At 41.0% G+C, this 24357-nt stretch overlaps 1 pseudogene; it reads left to right on the plus strand.

Annotated features, from left to right (window-relative positions):
* Positions 1–1888: 1888 nt before the first annotated feature.
* LOC123629883 overlaps positions 1889–24357 on the plus strand; it is a 33657-nt pseudogene continuing 11188 nt past the window's right edge.

Here is a 24357-nt window from a genome sequence, read left to right on the forward strand (position 1 = left end):
GAGGCGTCAGGGTTTCAATAACGTACCCTGTGACACTGCCATTGGCACAGATGTAATCTACCCTGGTGGTCTTTTCATCGGTCTCTCTCCTCGGTAGCAGCCACTTAAGCTTCCAGCACATCTCCTGACCTTGGGTCCATGTACTTTGTGTTCAATTTGACGTCGAGCCTTCCTCAAATCCACTCAACCTCAGTTAGCCACTTCTGCATCCTTTCCCAGGAACACAGGAAATGTCTGGCTCTACTTCCACACCACTCTGGGGGGTGAGTTGTCTCAGGACCTCTCTACCTGGACGTGTCACTAGGCCCCATCACAGCTGTGCATCCCGCCGGTAAGGGGAAATTGGGAAATTCTCTGCAAGACGCACCTTTCCTGGAAGGCTGAAGCTGGCTCTGCTGTTTGAGATTCAATCTGGGCAGTTCGACAGGTGATGGATGAGTCCCTACAAGTAGGGGGGTAGGGCTTAGTCTCCTCATGAGGACTGAGTGACATTCAGGCAGTACTCTTCTCCCTTCACCCCACCCTTTTTTTTTGTTTTTTAGACAGACTCTCGCTCAAAAGGAATTAACAAAAGGAATTAACTTTTAAATTTTTAAAAAAATTATTTTGAAAACACTAGTTCTTGCAATTCAAAGGTTTGGGCCGGGTTGTTTTTCCTTCTCTAATGAGCAGTTTTAGTGTTGATAAAGTGTCAATCTCCAGGAAATTTCTGCTTCCATCCCCTAAAGTCAGACCCTGTGTGAGCTGTAACTTTTAGAACTCTGAATGAGCAATTTGATTCCCACCTATAGTTTTGAATACTGCCTTAAGGCCACGTCATTCCTTCTTGGCTCAAGTGTATCCCCAAAACAGACCAAGAAACCAGCAGGAAGTAAACACACAGGCACACTAGCCAAAAGTCTATAAATTGGGTGCCTGGGTATTCAGCTAGTCATCCATGTGTTCATTCAGCAAAACGTGTTGAGCACCTGGCGTGGGCCAGGCAGCCTGTGGCCGAGGTTCTGTGGATGCCACGGTGAAGACAGGAACATAGAAACACAGAATTGTTTTTTTGTTTGTTTGTTTGTTTGTTTTTTGAGACAGAGTCTCGCTCTGTTGCCCGGGCTACAGTGCTGTGGCGTCAGCCTAGCTCACGGCAACCTCAAACTCCTGACCTCGAGTGATTCTCCTGCCTCAGCCTCCCGAGCAGCTGGGACTACAGGCATGTGCCACCATGCCCGGCTAATTTTTTTTTTCTATATATATTTTAGTTGGCCAGATAATTTCTTTCTATTTTTTTAGTAGAGATGGGGTGTTGCTCTTGCTCAGGCTGGTCTCGAACTCCTGAGCTCAAAGGATCCGCCTGCCTTGGCCTCCCAGAGTGCTAGGATTACAGGCATGAGCTGCCATGCCCAGCCCAAAGATAGTCTTAAACTTGAAAGCCAAGTTTAACCTTTCTGCCAATAAAGAAGATGAGATTAGCAAACAATGCCCTTTTTTTTTTGCAATAAATTATTTTCTCTTTTAGGTGCATAAGAACTGGTAGCACTTACAGAATTATGGATGACTCATTAAGTTCGACAAATCTAAACTCACATTTAGAAGGCATTGCCAGAAAACTTTGCCATTAGGGAAACAAGTAACCGAGCTGTCAAACAGTCAACAGTTACCTAACTGCTCTGGGAAGCACAATGAATTTATAGCAGTTCGACTACTGAGGAAAGACTTGGATTGCCCAGGCTTTCTGCGGTGGTGAACTTCCTCTCTCCAGTGGGAGAAACTGCCAGTAAAGGAAGAATGATGATTTACATACCAGAGCAAGGCTGATCTGCCACAGGTCTTAGTCAGAGCCTGCCAATTTGAGACATCCTGGGAAATCCCCATTTGGAAGAGAAGAAAAGTTAAAATCACAGCTACTGTGCTTATAATCTTATTTTGTGTAACTCATATCCAGAGTTACTTCTGTTTATTTTTAATGAAAAACTATCGCTGTTATCTTCTATCATGAGTTAACTGCGGAGTATGTTTTTTAAATTTTGTATATTTGCTCTCACCCTAAAAGATACCATAAGAGACTTTTTTTCCCCTTTTTTTCCCACTGCTTTCCAAGACTCCAGGAAAAACAGCTTCCATGGCACATCTTGTACAGGAAACTTCTAGAATGAGTGCTGCGGAAAGTTCTATGGAGCATGCAGAGGTAAGAACACATTTCTAGGGGATGAATTGAGCACACCTGGCATTGGTAGCATTCCTAGCAGTTAATTGTGCATTGATTAATAGGAGTAGAAACAGCTAGTTTGCTTTTTTTTTAGCTAAGATGTGCTCTATATTTTTAATCAATGTTATTTAACACAGAAAAAGTATCTGGGTAACTGGTGCATTGCTTTTACCCTCTCTGGGCTACATTTCTTCTTTTACAAAATGAGAGGATTAAATCTGTCAAAATTACTTTTGGCCTCCCAACTCCATGGGTTCCATATTTTGCTCTTGATTTATAGGAATTTAGTTCAATATAAAATGTAAAAAGAATATTGGTCTGGTTAGAGATAGAACATATTATAGCAATAGAGTATCTATAGTAAAATTTTTACATATTTACAACTGATATCAGTATTCTTCTTCAGTTATTGCAATAGATACTTGCTAATAATGAATGAAGTAAAGTGCTTTCTTAAAGTTTTTTTTTTTTTTGAGATAATCAAGGTATAATGGGAAACCAGGTGGAACTCTTTTGTTCATTTAGGTATTTAATGTAGTAGTGTCAGACCTTAAATATACTAGAAGTTGGTACGGCTGTTATGGTAGAGAAAGGAATGCCCAGCTACTTTGAACACAGATTATACTTCACAAGGAGTAACCATAGGGAATTATTTACAGGGAATAATTGCTCTGTAAGCAGATGCTTACTAGAACCAGTGACTAAAAATCTTTATTAGATACCTTCACTAGCAACTGGAAAGCAAAGTAAATACAAATGAAAAGTGACCACAAACCTTTGTGTTTGATTTATTTCACTTCATTTTAATACACACCTGAGACATATGAACCAGAGTAAAATGTTGCTTAATCGCCAGTGAAACTCCTAGTGACACATTCACGGCTTACGGGCCATTCCGATTCACTGTGCCATCTACCTTCCCTCCCTCTTTCCTCTCCCGCTTATACCTGTGCATACTTCTGAATTTCAGAAATTAGTACTCCTACAGTTACAAATAGATTCTCTTGCAGATTTAGTAACTAGCTTTTCAGTAATCCTTGTTTATAAAATAAAAATCAAGGGTCAAATATTTTACACTTTTCTTCCAGAGAAAATTAGTTATGAAGGTTAAAAAAAAAAAAAAAAAAACACTGGCTGGGTGCGGTGGCTCACGTCTGTAATCCCAGCACTCTGGGAGGCCGAGGAGGGAGGATGGCTCAGGTTCAGGAGTTCGAGACCAGCCTGAGCAAGAGTGAGACCCCCGTCTCTACTAAAAAAATAGAAAGAAATTAGCTGGACAACTAAAAATATATGTAGAAAAAATTAGCCGGGCATGGTGGCGCATGCCTGTAGTCCCAGCTACTCGGGAGGCTGAGGCAGGAGGATCGCTTGGGCCCAGGAGTTTGAGGTTGCTGTGAGTGAGGTTGCTGGTGGCAAGTTAGGCAGATGGTGGTTTCCGGAGCTTTTGAGCTTTCTTTAAATGAATACTCCCCCTTCTGAAAAAAATACGTCTAAAAAGAAAGGTGGTTAAATTTTTCATTATGCCAATAATTTATAATCAATCTAAATTTGTAATCTAGTGGCTTTACTCAAGGAGCTGACTAAAGTTACAAGGTACCAGATAATCTATGCCCACCTCTATAACATACTTGTGTCATGGTCATTAAAGTATTTTTGGTTTGGTTTGGTTTGGTTTTGGGTGTTTTTTTTCTTTTGTTTGTTTTTTGTTTTTTTAGAGACAGAGTCTCCCTCTGTCACCCAGGCTAGAGTGCAGTGGCCTAATCATAGTTCACTGTAACCTCGGACTCCCACCTCAAGCAATGCTCCTGCCTTAGCCTTCAGAATAGCTGGGACTACAGGCGTGTGCCACTATGCACTGCTATAGTTTTTATTTTTTATTTTTTTTGACACAGGGTCTCGCAATGTTGCCCAGGCTAGTGCTAGGATTACAAGTGTGAACCACCACATTTGCAATCAAAGTAATTAACTTATTTAGTTCTGGAATCAACTTGCCACATTTTAGCTGTATGTGTTCTTTATTCTTGATGGTTCTATCACTCCTCTGACTTTTGCTAGGGCTACTCTTCAGAATCTCACTCACATACATGTTCATGGGCACAACTATAAAAATGACTTCTTAGAAATGTATACTATGTAAATGCCTAAAATGTACCCATGAAACTTACATGATTTCTATAAGCCATCATACTCTGAATTGTCATTTTTTTTTGGAAAAGATTGAAATCCAAATTCATGAAATTTTAAATTCTAATCTCTGGCTTGCCCATTGCAGTATATAGATACACTTATAATTTATTAGAGAATCATTTGGGTAACTAATCCATATAAAGGAGTTTAAAATATAATATGAAGCTGATTCATCAACAAGTTACTATGAAGGACTTAGAGTGTGAGGATTTTTACTGCTAGAATCAGGTATTTTTATAAATCATGACATGAGAGTTGGCCAAATGCATGAGGTTTGTGAAGGACAGTATTTCTCCTGCTTATTTTGTAGACTTTTGTTTCAATCTTCCTTTTTTCTTTGTCCTCAGTGTGCTCAATCATCAAGAAGAACGAACTTGACAAATTCTCTTGAACAAAAGATAAGGTGCTTGGAAAAACAGAGAAAAGAGGTAATTTAGAAATATTAGTTGAAACCACATGTGTCGTAGATTAACACTCAAAATAAAATAGTGTAGCACCTCGTGCTTTTTATTTTTATCAGGTCACAGTATTTACCTCTAGGATACTAGTCTGCACATTTTGAAAACAAGTGGTTTTTTCTTATTCACCCACATATCTTGTACTTGGTCTCTCAGTGTTTGTGCAATGATGAATGAGAAATAACAAAGACATAAATCTGGTAATTATAATACTAATTTTCTGAAAACTTAGATCTTTCTTTCACATGGACCACGTGAGCTTATCACCTGTACCCTTTATGCCTTGCAGCTTGACACACCTTGAAACTCAAACTGTCAAAGGCTTCATAAGTACAGTTGACTTGTAATTTTGTAATTTCTTTTCTAACCCATTCTATGTATTATTTAATACATCTTTCATTTCTTCTGTAGTGCCTTCTATTCCTCTTTGATACTGCATTGAATATTGTGCCCATCTGGAAAATTACTGAACTATGGCAGAGTAATGTTGTTATAGCATAGAAATGTGAATCCCTAAAATGCCAGCAGATCAGGTATATTTATATAATAATATTATATAGTCTTATGCTAAATAACCATATCTATTTCCAGTGTAAGATGTATCTAGTAACTGCCACTCTGGATTAGGTATTTTGTCCTTTAATTAGGAGAAGGCCTTGCTATTTTTTAGTCACGCGACTTATCTTCTCAGTGTCTGTTCCATATTGATAAGTGCTGGAATTTCTCTTAATGTAGGAAGCTGTGAGCTTCCCCTACAAAAATACTAAAACACAGATCATAGTGTTCTTTCTACCTTCTAATTAGCAGATAGTTTTAAGATCCTTAAATTATTTGCTGCCTCACATTTTTCTAAATATTTTCTTAGGATGAAACTGTTATTCCTTGAAATCTATACCTTCAAAAAGGTGATATCCATTTGGGCATATATCACAAATCATGTGTTAATCTTTTAAAGCACATTATTCCAAGCCAATGATTATCAGTTAATGGAGTCTAGGATTTGTTAATATAAATTTTGCTTTAAAAGAACTGGAAAAAATATTTCATTATAATGATCAGTGTAAACACATAGACCAATATGGAAAGGTTTGGAGGAAGACGCTTCATACATTAATAAATCTTACCAAAAGCTATCATTTCTTATAGACTTTTAACAGATTCTGATTGGATTAAACAAAGAAGATGAAAATTCAAATACTTAAGACAAGTTAATAGTTGCTGATAAACTGTTCAACTGATTTGTCAAGATACATCTAAGACTTAATAGTTGTTCATACATGGATCAATTCCTAAAAGATGATTCTAACGAGAGAGTGTGTCCAATTAAATTATCCTCGCCCAATCAAAACTTGATGGAAGGAATCTCATCCTCACTCATGGTTTCCAAAAAAATCTCAGTAAGGTCACAAAGTGATTTCATTGTAGCCAAATTTCCAGATAGGCGGGCATTCTTTTTTTGATTCATCAAATTTTAATCATTTCAGCTCCTGGAAGTTAACCAGCAATGGGATCAGCAATTTAGAAGTATGAAAAAGTTGTATGAAAGAAAGGTGAGCGCCTCTGTTTGGTCTTTTCTTGAAACCAATCGCCCTGGTGGAGCCAAGAGCATCAGGACTCACCGGCGGGAGCCGCCTGCTGAAAAGCGAGGGAGGGGTGCTGAGTACGTTGTTGGCCTCTCGGTATTGACGATTAACCATCAGCGTCAGCGAATTATCTTGAGGGGGCTACAGAAATGTGCTAAAAATAGCCCCCAGCAGCATCTCGGGATTTTTACGCCCATTTATCGCCCATTTATCACGGTCCATCGAGAGTCCGGCCTCAGCTGTGCTGTCGATACCTGCAGCCATCAGCGCCCAAGTTACAGGTGCAGTGAGAAACATTTAAAGTTCACACGGTTCTAGGCAAGTCTAGCTCTAATTAATCAATTAGAGAGCAAAAGCTGGTCTCCATGGAAACAAACGGTGGCGACAGCGAAAGTGGGAGGACAAACGGGGCCCCCCCTCTTCCTTCTAAAGCACATTTGCCCTCAAGGAGCTTTTGCTCTGGTGAGGAAGGAACTTTTTGGACAAAATCTCCTTTCATAGGTCAAAGGCAATTTATAACTTAAAATCATTCTGTCCTCCAAAAGGGAAAGCGAGTTCCCCTATATAAAGGAAACTCGACCACACGTGAGGAAGAGCAGCATTCGTCCCTTTATTTCCCAGCACGATGTCCCCGAGTGCTCAATTGAAAGGTGCGGCGTCCGCGGGGCGGGAGTTCGCGCCTGTCCCGGGGGCCGCGCCGTCTGGGAGGCCCCGGCCGCCGTCGGTCCGTCCCGCGGGGCGTCGGATTAAAGGCCGCGCCCGTCTCTCTCCGTGCGGGCATGTTCCGCCGGCCGCGACGCCCGCTGGCTTTCCCAGACCGTGCCAGGCCGCCCGGAGAGCCGAGAGCAGCGTGACCAACCTGGGGACGCGGCCCCGGCGGTCGACCCCGCGGGCTGAGCCGGGGAGGCGGGAAGCGCGAGGCCGTGCGGGGACAGGCGCGTGCGCCGCGGACTGTCTCCCTCAGTCGCCGAGTCGCGCCCGGCGGGGACGGGGCGTGTCCGTCGCCGCGAGCGCGGGCTTGGCGGCGACCGTCTGTGAACGCCTCCCCAGGTCGCGGAGCTGAGGACGAAACTGGACGCCGCGGAAGGACGGCTGGGCGCGCCGGATGGGGAGCGACGGCAGCAGCGCCCGAGAGACGGCGACGGGCCGCGCGGCCCCGCCCGGAACCCGCCGCGCGAGGAGGTGGGCGGGCGCCGGACGGTCGGAGCGGGGCTTCCTGTGGAAACCCCGTCAGGGCGACGGCGGCTGGCGCGGGGGGGGGGGGGGGGGGGGGGGGGCGGAGGGCGGGCGGGGGAGGGGAAGCGCCGGGCTCGGCCCTCATCGTGCGCAGGCGCGGACGGCCGCAGGCCCACCGGGAGGGCGCCGGCCCCCGGGACGCTTCGGGCTCGGCGAAAGTTACTTTTCCTTTTATTCATAGTTATTATTTTTATTACTGGCATTAATAATAATATAGCAATGCCTCGTATTTGTACAAGACAGCTTACAGAGACTTTACAAACAGCTAATGCGTTTGTAATCATAAAAAACAACACTTTTCGAAGCACTTCGGCCTCATCGTCTCCTTTAGCGCTCTCAGCCCGCCTGGGAGGGAAATGTGACTTTTGCTGCAGGAACGACGAGGAGGCCGAGGCTGCAGAGGGTGACCCGCGTGGAGGGGGGACTCGAACCCGGTTCCCGGATGCTGAGCCTCCGGCAGTCCCTGCCGCAACCTGGGTAGAGAGGATTGAGACGGCAGTTTCTCCTGAAATAGATCCTTCCCTCCCCCCCCTCCCCCGGTTTTACTTTCAATTACTGGACTTCCTGAATAGCGTAGAAACTGGGGAGGAGAAAGCCTTAAATACTAGCGGCCTCCAAGTAAGAGAAAACGCAAGGGTGGCTGTTCCGCGGTGGCGTCTGGCCACTGACGCTGCGAGGCGGTGGCGGTGGCCTAAGACCAGCGTGGCACGTGCTGGCCTGGGGGCTCTGGCTCGTGGGACGTGTTTGCCGCAGTGAGGAGGGAAAACGGATTGTGGCGACTCCCTTTCAGCCGGGTAGCCGGCATCTCCTTTTCCAATCACACCCTGACCGGGAATCTTTGTAATTAATTGTTTCCCTGTGCAGTTGGGACCGTTTTCTAGTTAGAATAATTTTCTCTTAAATTAGAAAATGATTGGTTCATTTTCTAAGTCTAGAGGCCATGCTGTTTAACTAAAAGCAAATAAAAAATGTTTGCATTTTTAATGACAATGAATTACCTAAAGTGGATTTTTAAAATTTAATAGTTGCGTTGGGAAAGATCAATTACTAAAATAACGTACTTTAACACATGTATTAGCTATTTTCTTATCTCGAGTTGCCTAAATTCTGCAATATTTATTTTACCTGGTTAAAATCTCAATCTCCTTAAGAATCCAATTTGCTTGACAAAACATTTGCTATCTGGCATCTAAAATTAAGAGATAGGGGACATTGTCTGAATCCAGAGCCTGTTAGTGTCTAAGCAGCTAACCTTCAGTCATTTAGTACACTAGACTTCTTGATAAAGATCTAAAAAATGGAACAGTGGTGGCAATTGAACTAGTTGATTTCTACCTTTTAAAAATAATAATCACAACAATGCAGTGCTCTGAATAATTACCTATAGTGAAGGGTCTTGTTTGCCCAAAAATTGTCTTCTCCCACTCTCTAGTACAGAGTGTTGCAGGATTGAGCTTTCAGATAGAGTATTATTTTGTTGCAATGACAGTTTTTTTCTTTTTAGGAGTTTCAGCTACTTTTCTGAATCACTTATCCATCACTTAGTATATGGGAACTTGTTTATTCTGCAGACCCATTTATTTGACTATTGAAAGTAAGACTTGGGGATCTTGATTTTTTTCCTAGGGTCACAAAACTTCTAAGCTACTCCACTAACTCTTGATAAAAGAAAGATTTCTTCAATCCTAACCTTGTCTTTCACCCAAAGGATATTGGTCAAATGGAATGTTCAGTGAAAATCTTGCAGGTTATGTTATTATTATATCTCAGAAGGGTGACCCTCTCAATCTACCATAGCAGCTGATATATCACTTTTTCTACAATATCGCATTTGACATTTACTGAGTTTGATTTTATTTTCTTGCTCTTTACCTCAGAAGGAAAAGGAAAGCCTAAATGAAGAATTGCATGAATTGAAGAAAGAAAATAAGCTTTTGAAGGAAAAAAATGCTCTTGCAAACAAGAAGAAGGAACATTTAGAATGTGAAATAAGACGCCTCAATAAGGTATCAGGCCAGCCCAAGCATGGGAGATCAGAATGAGAGGTCCCTGTGTAAGGACACTTTCCTACTGAGAGTCACAACAAAATCTAGCCTGCAACATGGGTCCCAGCCTTGGGGGCTTGCACAAGACATTATCTGTAATTTTAGAAATAACTCATGTCTACAGCTTTCAGCCATACATGGATAAGGAGGCTTTAGGGAATTTATGTCCCTGCAAAGAATCATCATGAAAAAGAGAAGTGAAGAGAAATTATAGACTATAAGAACTGTTTTTTTTTTAGTTTGAAGAAGCACACAAAGCAAGTGGGTGTTTGCGAACAGTAACGTATCTCTTGGTCAACCACAAAAGCTTCCTGAGGAAACAAGCTGCTCTTTAAAATGATCACTAGAGCTGGGTGTGATGCCCACTATATGGAAGCATGCTAAATGCCAGACCCAAGGCTGAGATGGTGGCCCTCCCAAGTGCAAGCCTAAAACCCACTTTTATTGGGGGCAGGATGTAGGGGGGGGGTCAGGAATAGTCAAGGCTTTTAGGAAAATGCAAGTGTTATAATAACTCCAACGTAATTCTTCAGAGGGGCAGCCTGTGAATTGCTGCAAAAGGATAATGCGTGTGTGTGTGTGTGTGTGTGTGTGTGTGGTTTTATGGACTAATTACTTATCAGGGGGAAGGGGTTGATGACTAGTTCAGGGGAAAAATAAAAATTCATTTGCTCTTGACTTCCAAGCGCCAAGCCATGTGTGGAACATGGGAATGCTGTAGCACGTGGTTGAGTTGAGATACGCATCTCTCAACTAGCTATCTCATGACCAAAGCCATAGAAATTGTCTTTCTTCTGAAAGGAGAGTAGGTGTTTGGCCTTGAAAATGTGCTCAGACCCTGTGTTTTGGACTGAATGCCCATGGCTGTAGTTAACCAGAGTTCCCAGGTGTCATTTAAAGATCCTCAATGCTAAGCATGTGCCTGCATAGTTGATAGGATGCTTTGCAGATGTGACCCTGTATTAGATCTGTTTGTGGAACAAGTTATTCATCAGGAGAAAATGGCAAGGTGGAGATTGACTTCACAGGCAATGTACTTTATCCTCTAAAAAAGAAAAACAATGTTTAGACAGACAAATTTAGGGCAAATATGTATCTTTTTCCTCCTATTCTCTGCTGGAAAATCTTCTGCAAATGAATTAGAGGAACTAATTAAGATTATATTAAAAATCCCTCGCATTTTTGACACCGTATTACAAGTTTTCTTATATTCTGTAGTTCATGTCCCTAAATGTGGGCACAAAGATATAAATCTCGTAGATATCAGAACAGCCAAGAATGCTGTTTTTTTGCTTATGTCCATGTGCACACTTCATCTTTATTTATCTGTATTTATAGTTCATAATTTTTTGAAGTTAGAAAAATAATAATTTTATAATTCTGGTGATTATAATCATAAAATATCAATGAGAAAAATTGATTTATGTAAACGCAGATATTTATACAAATGTCACCTCCCAAAGATAACTTTTCTGGCTATCCTAATTAAAATTACATACTCCTCATACTTCCTGCTTTAATTTTTCCTTGGAATTTGTTACTACCTAATATATGTTTAATGTCTTATATTTATTATCTTATTTGTTTTCTGTCTCTCAATCTTGATTACAAGCTACATAAGGCTAGGATTTTTGTACAGCTGTCTTCATTAAGCACTGTAGACACAGTGTCTAGGGACCACAATACGTTTAGGGGCCCATAAATGTTTACTGTCATTTAAAATCAAAAGAAAAAATAAACTTTTGTTGAATATATGTTTTCATATATATTTGCCTTTATAGCAAGGCAGTTGTAAAATATAATTTTAATACGTATTTTTATGGAGAAAGGGACTCACAAAGGCAACAGCACAATGTGGTCCTGACTTTTTTTCTGTTTTGTGTACTGCCATATCTTGAGTGCCTAAACAGGGCCTTGCTTACAATAAGTTCTTAAATATTTGTTGAATGGGTAGATGAATGAATAGATGAATAAACAAATTTAATTAGCTAGTATGTAATATGTTCAATAGCCAATTCTAGACCCAAGATTTATGCTTTAATGAGCATAATACATTACTTATGGGCAGTGAGAAAAATAAAAGGACACTTAAAGCCAGAAGAGATTTTGTCCCACATGTCTGTTTACACCTTGAACTGTCACTTGAAAACATACATATTAAGTGATAGTTACGAAAAGAGATTTTTTTTCTCATTTAGCACATGTGTTAGAAGATCATGACGTGTAAGATGTTATTGTTCTTCTATGTTACAATGAATATTTTTCTTTTCTTTTTTACCATTTTGATGTTACTCAAAATGTTGATTTCAGCAGCGGACTGTGCACACCGTGCACCACAGCACGGAATTGGGGCCTGCCCTCCTTGTACAAGCTGACTGCCTGCTGACCCATTCACTCAGCAGAAATCTGTAATACGTCAGCCTAGTAATGAACTTGTGATTGTCAGAAGTTCACACAACTGTGTACTCAATCCAGTTTATTTGCTTTGAAGAAAATACCCAAGGGTTTTATTTTCATCCCTCTCTCCTGTTGGGGGTATGGCATGGTTGTATAGCAGAATATTACTCAAAACATCATTTGGGACATTTCTCAGCTTTTGAGAAACTCAGATTCTCAGACTCTACCCCCAGATCTGCTGATGCAGAATCTCAGACTGGCAGTGCCCAGGGATGGGCATGTTTGCTACCTCTCATGCTCCCTGAGGTCTGAGCATCATCTACAGAGTTAAATGTAATTAAACCAGAGAATCTAGAAAAAGGCGATAGATATGGTTTCCTTTCCTATTTGGCTAGGTAGAGGAGGGTCCAACATCAAAGCCCCCCTAGGTAATAATGGGGATTGAATAGCATAAGCATTATCATGGAGAAAAGACAGAGATTCTGGGGAAAAAAATACATAATGCAAAAAATCAAAAAGAAGAAAGTTATTCAGTCCTGTAAGCAACATTAAAGATGAAATTCTACCTTGTGGGTGCATTTGAAATGATTGTAACTGTTATAAATGGATTCATGTGATGTGGTAAATCTTAGATCACCCGTGTGCTTATCTGCTACCACAGGCTCTTCAGGATGCCCTGAGCATCGAGTGTTCTTCATCTTCCGGGGGTTGTTTGTGGAAGTCTGGAGAGCGCCGCCTTCAAGAGCTGAGGACAGAAATGGAAGTTCTCAAGCAGCAGGTGAGAAGCTGGAAGTGGCATGAACACAAGAAGACAGGGGTTTGTCACACTCCTTTGGACACTTGTTTTGCTGCTCAGAATATGTCAAAAGTTTTTTGCATTTATTTTAATTAGAATTATCTAATTTTACAGCTTGATAGGAAGACTATAGATCAGTTAGTTCGTTCCCACACTGTATAAAAGAGGGAATTGAGTGTCTGCTGGATTAAATGGCACGGCCAAGCTCACACAGTCAAAAGAGGGGTATGCTAATTAACCCTTGGGTGAGATTCTGTTAGCACTGGGTCTAGAGAGTTTCATGTAGAGATTATTTTTAAAATGCTGTTTTCTGTTTTTTTTTTTTTTGAAACAGAGTCTCGCTCTGTTGCCCGAGCTAGAGTGAGTGCTGTGGCGTCAGCCTAGCTCACAGCAACCTCAAATTCCTAGGCTCAAGCGATCCTCCTGCCTCAGCCTCCCAAGTAGCTGAGACTGCAGGCCTGCGCCACCATGCCCGGCTAATTTTATCTATATATATTTTTTAGTTGGCTAGATAATTTTCTTTCTATTTTTAGTAGAGATGGGGTCTTGCTCTTGCTCAGGCCGGTCTTGAACTCCTGACCTTGAGCGATCCACCTGCCTCAGCCTAGACAGAGTGTTAGGATTACAGGTGTGAGCCACCACGCCCGGCCTAAAAATGCTATTAATCCAAATTCTGGGCCTTTTCAGAAAATGGTGGCAGCCAGATTGTGATTTCGTAGCTGCTGGCCTCCAGACTTTTGAACAGGAAGGGCAATTTTAAAGGGCATCCTTTGCACTGGGCATAATCACTGAAGAGCCAGGTCTGCTCAGCTGTTCCCATGTGTGGGTAGCACCACCTGGCAACTTACTGATGCCCATCAGCTCCCTCCTCCCCACTCACCCAGCTTCCCTCACTGTTGCCAGGTGGGCAGCAAGAGTAAGGATGCGCTTGCTACAACAGTTCATGCACGTATCTGCCAGCAGCTTAGGGCTGTAGGGATGTAGCAGCCTACACTGTTTGTGTCTAACTGTAGTTCATTCAGCTGGTGTGCGCTTGGCTGAGGGCCCAACCATGCATAGCACATCTCTTTTGCTGTGAAAGGTTAAATAAACTAATGTAGGTAAAAGGCTGGAACAGTTCATGGCAGTGTCGATAAATACAGGACACATACAGGAATCCCAATGCCTGAAGCCCATGTTGCTGGTAATGTATTAGCAGTGGGGAAGAGGGCGTCATAGAAGAAAGGGATGGAAAGTGTCTTTTTCTGATGTCCCTGGGTTTGATTTGTTGACTGTTTTGCTCTGAGCAAGTGCCAATGACAACGATTTTTGATGCAGTACATGAAAAGATTGAGCACTTGTGTTATTGTTGTTATTTATTGTTATTATTTCATAGGAAGTAGCCTATCTGTAAGTAGATCTAAAAATGTCATAACACTTGATGGTGAAGTTGGGTTTTCTCTTCTACCAAGTTCATTTGAATAATCGTGGTCATATGCATGGCTTAAAAGTAAACCCATGAAGAGAATAGGGTAATATGCAGAGTGTCAAAGCTCTGTCAAATTCTCAATCCCTAAAACACTGTTGGTGCTAGCTAGGATTCCTTTGAAAAATAAAAAGAACGCATTGCTTATGTTCAAAGACTTGAATCCTCTTTGGTGTTGATGTATAATGTACATAATGTGTCACTCTTACACATGGAGTTTACAGTAATGGATTAGCTCATATTTGACAAAGACAGTGACAGGTATGATTTTTTTCATAATCCCCAGTGGGAGATCCATCTTCTTAGTTTTGGGGTGGCTCTGTTGGTAACTTTCTTCATAAGCATTTTAACTGCACATTTCTAACTGGGCACCCACAATCACCACATCACCAAGTGCCACGTGAAACACTAAAGGGCTTAAATACACAAAGAAATTGAATTAGAGTCTTTGCCTCTACCTGGCTGAACTGATGACATTGCCAGGGTGTTCCACTCTAATCAGATGGCCTGGTCCCATGTAAAAGGCTTCTGGTAATTGTTTACAGAGCGTTAAACTGTCTCTGGAATTGCACCTCAGTTCTCAACCAAGAAAATAAAAATAAAAATAAAAATGCCAGCTTGGCTGTATATAGCTTCTTTGCAATGCTTCTGGTAAATAAAGCCTTAAAAATGGAATATGTACATCTGCATCTAGAGCTATCGAAAGTGTTTAATTTTTTGTCTTGCCTATTTTGTTCTATTATTGTTGACTTAAAATTGAAAAACCCTTAGTTAAAATTTATTGCACTGTTGGTGATGAAGGTACAACGTGCATTAGTGTTTATAGACAAAAATCTAGCTACTGTGTTCCAATGTAAGTAATTTAAGTCATGGTCTAAGAGGAATTTTTTTGCCTCATTAGCTGAGTTTCCTTTGTTTTCATAACTTCACATGCTAGTCTACAAGCCACCAGTCAACACTATGCCCATTAAAAGCAACAACAATAATTAAATCTATTTTTCTTTTTAGATTGATCACCTTCTGGAATATTTGAAGTACCTCTCAAGAGGTGTTCCACTAAAATATTACTTATAAAGGGCAAAATTTGTGAACGCCTTACTTTTCCACACACATCAGGCTTTCATTTCTATTTTGCACTCAACCTATACTTTATACTTGGGCGCTTTAGCATGTCAGTATTCTGTGGCTTCCCTTCACAGCTCTTGTCAGTAAACTGTCGTTTAGAACTTCAAGCAGTGTCATGCATCGGAGCCCTTGTGTTGGTGCCAGATGACTGGTCCAGAGGGTTCATCACCACGGTGGAGAGTGTGCAGCAGAGAGGAATTGTTTCAAAACATACATATTGTTACTTTCCTTCTGAATTCCTGATGCAGGAATTGTTGAGAGTTGCCACTGTAAACAAAGCGAAAGATAAAATTAAATAGTCCTGTGTATTTCTCCATCATACCATGAAGAAATATTCATGAAGAGAGCATAGGAACATCTCAGATTGCAAAGGCCCAGAAAACACCTTTTCTGAAATCTTTTAAATGGCTTAAGAGTAAAGGAAGCTTTTATAACCGCAAGTTAATGTTTCTTAGGTGCAAATATATGAAGAAGACTTCAAAAAAGAATGATCGGATCGAGAAAGACTTAATCAAGAGAAAGAGGAGCTACAGCAGATTAATCAGACTTCCCAGTCCCAGCTGAACAGGCTCAATTCTCAGGTACAAATCAAAACAAAATACTCTTTGCCAGAATATGTGTATTTTATTTTATTTTTTTTCTTTAAAAAAAAAAAAGAAGACTTTTTGACTTCTGTTAGTTGACACTGGATTTTCTGGAGAGATTAGCACCTGCAATGAAATCATTCTTAAACAATCTTGTGAGGAGATGAAAATGACTGGAAATTTTTTTTAACTAAAGTATAGTAAAGTATTACCCAAGAAATTGGATTCCAAAGTCTTTTATAAAATACAGTTCTTTTGATCTTTTTCTCATAATATTTATCTTGGTGGAATGGGAGTTGAACGACCTAGTACTGAAATAGAGTGAAGTGGTTTCTAAATTCTTGTCATTTTCTTTGAAGAGCTATGTGAGAGTGCTCCTGTCTGCCAAAAACATACATATTTCTAAAGGCCATTTACATGTGAAACTGAGGATTTTGTTCTGTGGGTTTCCAGATTTAATGTAACTGGAACACTTTCAAGGAAGCCAGATAATGGTTACCAGTTTATTAAAATAGAATATATTAAATGTAAGCACACTAAAATTAAGTGTAATAGGATATATTAAAGTAGACTCAGGAAGTTGCCATGATGGGTAAATACTGATGTTAATGAAGAAAAATGTAGCTAACACAATTTGGCTTAAAAAAATAAAATGAAACGCAACTTTTTTTTTTTTTTTTTTTTTTGAGACTGAGTCTCACTTTGTTGCCCGGGCTAGAGTGAGTGCCGTGGCGTCAGCCTCACTCACAGCAACCTCAAACTCCTGGGCTTAAGCATCCTCCTGCCTCAGCCTCCCGAGTAGCTGGGACTACAGGCATGCACCACCATGCCTGGATAATTTTTTCTATATAGATTTTTAGTTGTCCAGATAATTTATTTCTATTTTTAGTAGAGACAGGGTCTCGCTCAGGCTGGTCTCAAACTCCTGACTTCGAGTGATCCACCCGCCTCGGCCTCCCAGAGTGCTAGGATTACAGACGTGAGCCACTGTGCCCGGCTGAAACGCAACATTTTTGATTTGCAAAATCTTGCAATGCTTTTGAATAAATAAGAGATCGTTGTGGTACCTTCTGTGGCAGCTCTTAGCTTTAAGATTCTTAGTCTTACAAGACATTTTAAACTCTTAGTCATCCCCTTCCTCCTCCAAATACAAAGTAGATTGTGAATCAAACTTAATTTCTTTTCTGATTTTTATTGAAGGATTAATTTGAAATTTCTAATTCTACATGGAAAAAATTTTCAAGAGAACAATTTTCTCTCTAAGAAATTAGAGGAATAAAATAGTAAAATATAATAAAATAATTTTCTGAAAATAATTTATGCAACCTAATACATAATTTATAAACAGTGGGTAAGAAAATATTCTGGTTACTCTAGGTTAAGAAATCTCTCTTTTAGCTTTATTTCTTACATGCAGAGCTTCCTTAATTTCTTTTGTCACTGTATAAATAGTTTCACTTCCTACTATATTTGAGTTTTATCCATTCTTCTATAATAAGTTCAGATTGGTGATGAATTGATGTCTAAGACTGGCAATGTCCTTGCCATTACAGAACTTTTATCCAGCCCAGGAACATCTGTTCATCCATGCCATGTTATATGCTATAATCCACAAGTCATTTCCTGTGCCATCTGTAATTTTTGATAGTTATCAACAGAATAAATGTATTGTCTAAACACAGTATGGTATAATTGTGCTTATAAACTAAGGGACAATCTTAATGATATGTAAATAATATCTTAAAACTATTAAAATTTTCCTTTAAAATAATGATAGCCCAATCATTTATTTTTCAAAAGTGTCCTTCACTTTGGAAAAAGGATGTTAGAACTCACAAAGAAATATAGTAGATGGTTTGATGATCTTTGTTAAGTGTATTTACAGCAGGTTAAATGCTATGATATAATAAAAAGGACTGGGGTTACCTTACTTGAATAACATATTATTTATTGTCCTAGTGGACTTTTAAAGGAATGTTTAGGTCAAATCATTCTGGAACTAGTTGCTGACACACCAGAACCGATTCATTCTGTCACTGGGGATGTTTTTAAGGCAGCAACAATGGTAAGATAGCAACGTGGTGAAGTGAGACCTGCTTAAGTACTCAGGAGTCGGAGAAATTTGGGGGGAAAGACCTGGTGGTCCTGCCACTCTAGTGCTCAGTTGGTGTGACCTTGAGCAGGTTATTCAACCTGCAGTGACTCCCTTTCTTCATCTGTCGGATGACAGAGTTGGACTAGATGAGCTCTAAAATGTTTCTTATAACTCTAAAACCTCTCTCTTTAAAAAATAAGTTACCTAACCTCTCTGAGTATCCTCACCTGTAAAATAGGGATAACGATGCCTGCTTCATGACTTCACAGAGTTGTTCTCAGGGTTAAGTAGGGGAAAAAAGCCTTTATAAAAACACCGAGCTGAAGTCATGACTCAAAGGTATTTCATAAATTATTTTAGTCTGTTAGAAGGGTGCATGTTTAATAGTTTCATTTAGTTATATGAACATGCTACTTTCAGTTCCTTGTATTCTAATTCCTGTGCTTTTTTTCTGCAAGGCATTCTGCTTTGTACTGTAAAGGAATAAAATACCAGTTCTTGTTATTAAAGAACTCACCATATAATTAGAGAGACATACACAGTCTGTTCTGAGCATCGCAGATTCCGTATATGTGAATTTGCCTGTGCACTGACGTGTGTTCCCCCAGATCGGCCCCTGCAGTGCTCTCCTGGCACATTCGCACACCTGAGCAACCAGATTCCGTATATGTGAATTTGCCTGTGCACTGACGTGTGTGTGTTCCCCAGATCAGCCCCTGCAGTGCTCTCCTGGCGCATTCGCATGCCTGAGCAGGCAGTGGCAGAGTCACCTGACATGCACATTCCTGGCTGAGGTTGAACACGGTGCTGCTGCCTTGCTGTTTCAGTTCTCACACTGTAGAAAGTTTCTTTCTTGTGATCCATTTAGTGCCATGTGTTTCACAGCTTTGTGCTTTTTGTTGGTAATTTCATTGTTTACAATGGCCACGAAGCATAGTGCCGAAGTACTGTCAGTGTTCCTAAGCGCATGAAGGCTGTGACATGCCTTTACCGAGAACACGTGTGTTAGGTAAACTTCATGCAGGCGTAAGTTGTAGTGCAATTGACCATGAGTTCTGTGTTAATGAATCAGCAATATATAAAACATAAACACATAAAACAGCAACACATAAAACAAAGTTATGTATCAATTAGTTGACAAAAATACTGTGACCAGAGGCCTGCAGGAACTGAAGCCTGCATTTCTTCTAGGAACAATGGTTCAGAATTCACTAACCCGGTATTTGTTATGACTTTATGGAACATAACTACTGCCAGGAGCAAGAATTGACTATACATAGCACATATTGGACAAAGCCTCATAGTAAACACACGACTCCACGTGGGAAGACCAAGGGAGGAGGGAATAATTCTGAAGAGCGCAACTTGGAAAGATATCGCCCAGGAGGAGACATTTGGCCATGCCTTTTAGGGATGCGGAAAATGGGGTATAGGGATAAGGGTGGCATTAATAAACACTCAGAGAAAAAGGGGCTTCCTCTAGGTGTGTCAGATGTGGAGGGACCCCAGGGCAGGTGACTGTGCTAGATGTGGCTGGGAGAAGTCGGTGTGACTTTGAATAAGTTACTCAACATCTCATGTGTGGATGTCCTCATCTCCAAAATGGAGATAATAATATTAAGTATCACCTGGGGGCATTAAGAGGATTCAATAAGTTATTGTACGTGAAGGATTTAGATCAGTGTCTGGCCTGTGTTAAGTGCATGTACAGCATCTAACATTTATTGTGGGGGCTTTTGAATGTCAGAATGACCAATTCCAGCTTCATTCAGTCAGCAGTGGAAGCCGTTTCTGTATCTATATCTAAATAGATCAGCTTAAAACTCAGAATTACAATAGCCTCAAAAAGTTGGAATAGGATTTAAAGCTATCCAGCTTTCCACACTTCATTTGGGAATTTCAAGATAGGATCAGTGTGTGATTGGAAAAACCAGAATGTGACTGTTTTTGTTGGCGTTCCTGCTGCCAGCGCCTCAGCGCTCAGGTCTCTGAGTCTGTCGCTGACAGCTGGGTCAGGAGTGCATTTGGAACCAATGACTTGAACTCTTCTTGATAAGCAAATGCTTTTGTTTTGTCCATAGACAAAAGCTTGTCAGGTGGAGAAAGAAAAACTGGAAAAGCAATTAAAACAGGTATGTTGGTCCTTACCTAAGCCCTCTTGTCACAGTTGAGGTGGCAACTGCAAGTCACTCACACGTTTATTCCCATGTACAGCGTTTCTCGTGGTCCCGGTTAAAGGCGTGCGCTGCTGCAGATGGCCCAGAGCAGCCTGTGCCTTTCATTACCGACTGAACCGTCAGTGGGTGGACCACGCTTGGGAACTACCAAAGACTTTCAGCCGTCACACTCGGGCAGAACACGCGCTTTCTGGAGCATGTTTCCAGCGGCACAAGCCTTAGTGTGTGTTCACTCAGATGGAGATTCTTTGTACACCCACAAACATCTGGGAAATATATTTCCTTGGTATTTCTTGCAGTTGCTCACACAATTTACAGTGGAAAACCATAGCAAAGATTTTGCCTCTTTCAAGAAAATGTCTTGATCACTGAAGCATTCTATCCTGTGGGTTCTCTAGTGGCCTTAAAGAATGAATATTGTTTCTCTTAATTCCTAATTTCCTTTCTGGACTTGAGTTGTCTCTGACTGCAATCTAAGAAAACTTACTTTATGCCTCAGTGGATGTTTTTTCTTCAGTGAGGACCCTCTATGACGATAACTCAGAAACAAAAAAGTTAACTCTGTATACTTTTCAAGTGTTTCTAATTCCTTCAAAATGAAGAAGTGACTATAGTTTCACCTTAGATAAAATTTGGCCTTGGAGTCTCGTCTGTATTGGTCCTGAATCTATACTGACATATTTACTATTTTGAGTTAGAATTATTCCAGATTGGGCACCTCAAGATTGAAACCCAAGCTTGTTGTGTAGAGCACGTGTCAGTGTAACTCCCCAGTTTCACCCACTGCCCATGAACCGACAGCCTTGTTCTCCCCAGATGTGTTTGCCAACCTGTCACTGCGGCTTGGTTTTCCACCTGCGGGATCCCTGGGGACCAGCAGGCCCTGCGGCTGTGCAGAATCCACAGGAGCACCCAGTAAGTAAGAGCTTTCATTGTGGCAAATAAATGCTTAGTGTTCTCTTTAGGTAAAAATTATGTGCATCTCTGGAGTTTTGGCATGTAATACTACTATCTGTAGAAAGAGCTTCTATTTTCTCTCATCCCCTAATTTGTACTGTTCCGGTGGTCGGTGTACAATATAATTATCTTTGAGACACTGAATCCACAGGACACATAGATATGAATAAATTAACTGAAAGGTCTCAAACTGAGGTATGATTTCTTGAACAAACATGTAACATTTCATATGGGTCATTTTCAATTGGCATGCCCAACTCTACTCAAAGGATGTTTTTATGTGTAAAGAAAAGCAAAGTAAATATGGGCAAACAAAAAATGAGATGCTTCTTTTAGTTATAAACGTAAATTGAACAACTATGGATATGGCTGCCTGTGTGCAAAATAGCTTTTGACATTTTTCAATTGAAAGGATTTTCTTAAAGGATCCAAAAAAAAGTGACCCACTTAAACTGTTCTCCACGGCTGTGTCTGCCCAGGCAGAATGAAGCGAACAGTTGAGCAATTATTTGTGAGTGGAATTGATTTGGACAGTCAACCTGAATAAGTCAAACCCGAAGTGCCCTTCCTTTCCTTCTCAGTGGCAGTATCTGCCCCCTCCTCTCCCCACAGTCTGAATTCTGCTTCTGCTCTCCATTTTGCCTATGTAGACAGAAACTTTATCCAGGAAAAGAGTTACACATTTTTCTAGATTTTGGATTTGCTCGGACAGTTCACCCCACATTCCTTAGTTTTTATTAATGGTGTTTCCAATGATGCAAAAAATTTGAGATTTTAACTGGGATTTTCCTGGCAAGGCACATACAGACCGCCTGATTCTCTTGGTTGCCTGAAACCTCTCATACTTTGGTACTTGAGTGTGACTCAAAGCCCGTGTCTCAAGGGAGGATATGACGACTCTCTGGGTGGCATGAGCATGTCAGGATTTAATGAGCATCTCTGATTTGGCCCTGGTGTGACACAGCACACTGCCGAGAACTGGGTTTTCATGTTACCCGTTGCTAGTGCTGTTCCCTCTTCCTTTCTCATTTCCTCTTTTCTTTACCTGTTTCTTTACCTCTTCCTTTCTCATTTCCTCTTTTCAGTCTTTACTAGAAACATTTCTGGGAATCTTCAAACACAGCTATTATTCCTTAAAATTTTTTTTTTCCAAGAATGTAGGAGTAGACTAAGATTGTGGGAAACATAAAGAGAAATCTATTTAGGAGTTAGCTTCTACAGGTTGGGGAATTGGAGAGAGATTTTTATAAAAGATTAACAATAAAACCAGTAAGTCATTCAAGTTTAGGAGTAGAAATGGCATTTTTGTCAACTCTTCATTTACAGAAGGAAGAAAGGACTTCACCTTCTCATTAGACTTTCCTGTCACCTGGAAGGGGCGAGGCCATCAAGACCACACAAACTTAGCACCAACACAGATCCACGTTTGAAAACAGGACTCCAGGCCATGCGTAATGGCCTACAGTTTCAAGCTGTATTCAGTTTTTTAAAAAATCTTACATAATGGCAGAATTTACAGCAAAATCCTCAGAGTTAATTTCAAAAGAATATTCTATGTTTCTTGCTAATAGCTAAGCCTGAATTCAGTAACAGGCAACGATGCTGGTGACATGATGGCATATTCACCTTTTGGTGACTCTTCTGAGCTATAAAACTGAGGCTCACATCACTTACCCTGTGTGTTACTGGAGACATCTAAAAATAGATGAGAAGATAAAAAGCAGAGGTGATCTCATTTCCCCTTTTAGCTTTTTCATGAGCCAAAGGAGCCAGGAGCCCAGGTGCCTGAGTGGGGCAGGGTGAGGTCACACTGTCCCGGCTCTGAGACAGGCGGCGTTCCCAGTGTTGTGTCAGGTCATCGAACTTTGTAGGCTACTGTTAGTGGCCGGGCAGCCCTATCAGTGCTCTCTAGTGGCTCACGTTAGAGAAATTTTCCTCAAGTTATTTTTAGGAGATAATTGAATAATGGCACAAAAGATGTATATTGTCTGTGTCTTGTGTGGAAGTAGGAGGCTGGGGTGGGCATTCGGAGCGGAAGGCAGGCCTACTTTGTGGCCAGGTAAAGCTGAGCTTGCTCCGTTCCAAGGAGTTAAATACAAAGATGCTGGCCTTGGAGCTATCTTAATAGTTCAGGTCTGTAGCTTATTGTTTATTCAATGCAATTTGTTTGACATGCTCCCTGACATTCAATATCTAGCTGTTCTTAACTAGTATAAACCTAAGAGAAAATCCCACGAGAAAAATCTGGTCTTTCTAGACTAGCCTGGTGCAGCAATTTGGAGAGTAGGTTCTGCTGGAGAACCGTGCAGAGGGAAGGGTGAGCCCTGCGTCGCCATCCCCGTCCCCGTCTAACAGCTTAGGTTTCTTCCTTGAAGAAAATAGAAAACATATATTAAACTTGCATTTTTTTTCCTGGCCTCCTCATTGCCTCCAGTGTGAGGGTTTTTAAAAAAGTATGTGTCGATGGTAAGTTGCTTTGTTTTATGTATGGGCTATGGTCAGTTTTACACAAGTGTTTATACTTCTGCAGATATCCAAAACACATCTGTTTCCAGAGTGGATACGTTTTCTTTCTTTCTTTCTTTCTTTTTTTGAAACAGATGTGTCCTTCTCCACGCCAGCACAGCTCGGCAGCTCGCAGAGGCTTGTCTGCACCAGGGAGAGGGCTGACCATGGCTGGGGGGCCACGAAAGGAATTCTCGGCTCGGAAATCTGCCTGTGTGGGTTTGCCATGGCTCCTTCTGGCTCCACAGCCAGTGGTGTATGTCACAGCTGAAGCCAGGTCACCTGACTCGGCAAGAGCTCTGAAATCACCCTTGTCACAAATGATTCACGTGCCAGCATATAATGTCAGTAGTGATTCTTGTTTTTTGGTTCATTTAATTGGAAAGCTCTTTTTGGTTGTCAGTAGAAAAAAAGCCAAACTCTGTAAAATAATTTTAAAGAGATTTATTCTGAGCCAAATTTGAAGCTCAAAGCCAAGAAGCCTTGAGCAAGTGGACTCGCTGTGGCTGGGTTACAGTTTGGTTTTACACATTTCAGGGAGACAGGGGTT

Source organism: Lemur catta, unplaced genomic scaffold (genome assembly GCF_020740605.2).
Source record: "Lemur catta isolate mLemCat1 unplaced genomic scaffold, mLemCat1.pri scaffold_62_ctg1, whole genome shotgun sequence".
Classification (NCBI taxonomy): Eukaryota; Metazoa; Chordata; class Mammalia; order Primates; family Lemuridae; genus Lemur; species Lemur catta.